At 43.5% G+C, this 1,816-nt stretch overlaps 1 long non-coding RNA gene across 1 annotated transcript in view; it reads right to left on the reverse strand.

Annotated features, from left to right (window-relative positions):
• LOC139026025 (uncharacterized) overlaps window positions 1–657 on the reverse strand; it is a 4,567-nt gene extending 3,910 nt beyond the window's left edge. Inside the window, exon 1 of the long non-coding RNA XR_011477735.1 lies at window positions 616–657. This is a non-coding gene — a long non-coding RNA (uncharacterized lncRNA). The remainder of the gene's footprint in view (window positions 1–615) is intronic.
• Between the last annotated feature and the right edge of the window lie 1,159 nt (window positions 658–1,816).

A 1,816-nucleotide genomic window follows, 5' to 3' on the forward strand; every position in this document is an offset into this window, starting at 1 on the left:
GGGGGAGAGAGAAAGCCGTCATAGTAAAGAGAGATTTGTTTTACAGGTCAGATCTTTGTTTGAAACGTCATAATATTGTGTTACTTTGACGGGTGAAAAGCGTGATGGAAGGAACGAAGCCATCCTCATCCCTCAAACTGAGACAAGCTGAAGGAGTCGAGTGGGAGTGAATTTCTTGTCTGCTGCTGCAAGTCACTATCACACAGTGGTCACAGAAACACAGTCTCTCGACACAAGATAACCTCTACCTATCAAGACCACCATTCTGGTACTGGGTATCAAAAACACCTGCATTAAACCACTTATGAACCTAACAGACCTCTGTTTCAGAGAGGAGAGATGGGGGGGGAGAGAACGGATAGAGAGAGGGAAAGGGGACAGTATAGAGAAAGAGAGGGGGAAGGAGAAGAAAGAGAAACGGGAAGAACTGAGAAAGAAGAAGATAGAACGTATACATACGCTGTATACATACAGAATGCTGTTACAGTCATAGCCAATAGAATCTCTAGAAAAGGACGGCTGCCAGTGCACAGCATTATGACATCACGGGGAAGCCCCGTTGTACTCATTCTAGTTCTGTGGTTACACAATATTGGCACTGAATCAAATCCAAACCTTCAATGCAGGTGTGAGGGAGGTAGTCTGCTAAACGGTATACTACAGTGAGACAGACTGTGTCACGTAGGGTTTTTGTTGTAGGAGAGAGGGAATCTACAACACAGTGCAGCACCTTCACTTGCAACGCAGAAATACACTGCACTGTGTTCGGGATTTTTAACGTTGAACATGTTCAGAGAAGCGTTCTTTGGTTCATTTTGACTCAAATCCCCGGTCACGTTTAGATGTTCTTCAAAGTATGAGGTTTGAGACTTGAAATATAAATAAGCCAGGTATTTTAGTTCTGTTTCTCCCGGTGACTGCTGGAACCACTGCATCAGTCTGTAGTTAGTTCTCTCGTGATGGCAGAAGAGTTGAACATTTTCTCCGCGTTTGAGTAAGACTTCRGAGGGAGTCTGGTGAACCTCAAGGCTGACAGAGAGACCTAGAGAGAGAGGAAGAGAACACATTTAGCTACTTTTATATAAATATATAAAATAAAATAAAAATTGGAAACATACGCACACAGAAACTCTCATACTTGTCATAATTTCCTAGACTAAATGTTATTACCTGTCAGACAAATAAGTGAGACAGTGATTGGGATGAGAAAGGGGAACATTTCCCTGTCAACAAGAACAATATCAGAGGAAGTGTCATTCTGAACTCACCAGGAGATATAAAACACTATGACATCACAATCCAAAACATGGGCGTTACAGTAATGATCCCTCCCACTTGAAACAAAAACAGAAATTGTCAGTCACAAATGGACCCCAAATGGCACCCTATTCCCTATGTAGTGCACTACTTTAGACCAGAGCCCTATGGCACCCTATTCCCTATGTAGTGCACTACTTTAGACTAGAGCCCTATGGCACCCTATTCCCTATGTAGTGCACTACTTTAGACCAGAGCCCTATGGCACCCTATTCCCTATATAGTGCACTACTTTAGACCAGGGCCCATACGGTCCAATTTGGGACTCACACCTACAAAATGAATTCAGCTGTTCACAAGAAGCACCATTCTACAGTAAAGGCATTTACAGTGGTGTTAAGCATCAGTACACATAGTGATTCAACTGGATCATACCAAGGGGTTTGAGTCAGGGAGAGGGAAGTGGATCATAATCACACCAAGGGGTTGAGTCAGGAGAGGGAAGTGGATCATACCAAGCGGTGAGTCAGGGAGAGGGAAGTGGATCATCATGTGACTT

This window comes from Salvelinus sp. IW2-2015, unplaced genomic scaffold (assembly GCF_002910315.2).
Source record: "Salvelinus sp. IW2-2015 unplaced genomic scaffold, ASM291031v2 Un_scaffold3758, whole genome shotgun sequence".
Lineage (NCBI taxonomy): Eukaryota > Metazoa > Chordata > Actinopteri > Salmoniformes > Salmonidae > Salvelinus > Salvelinus sp. IW2-2015.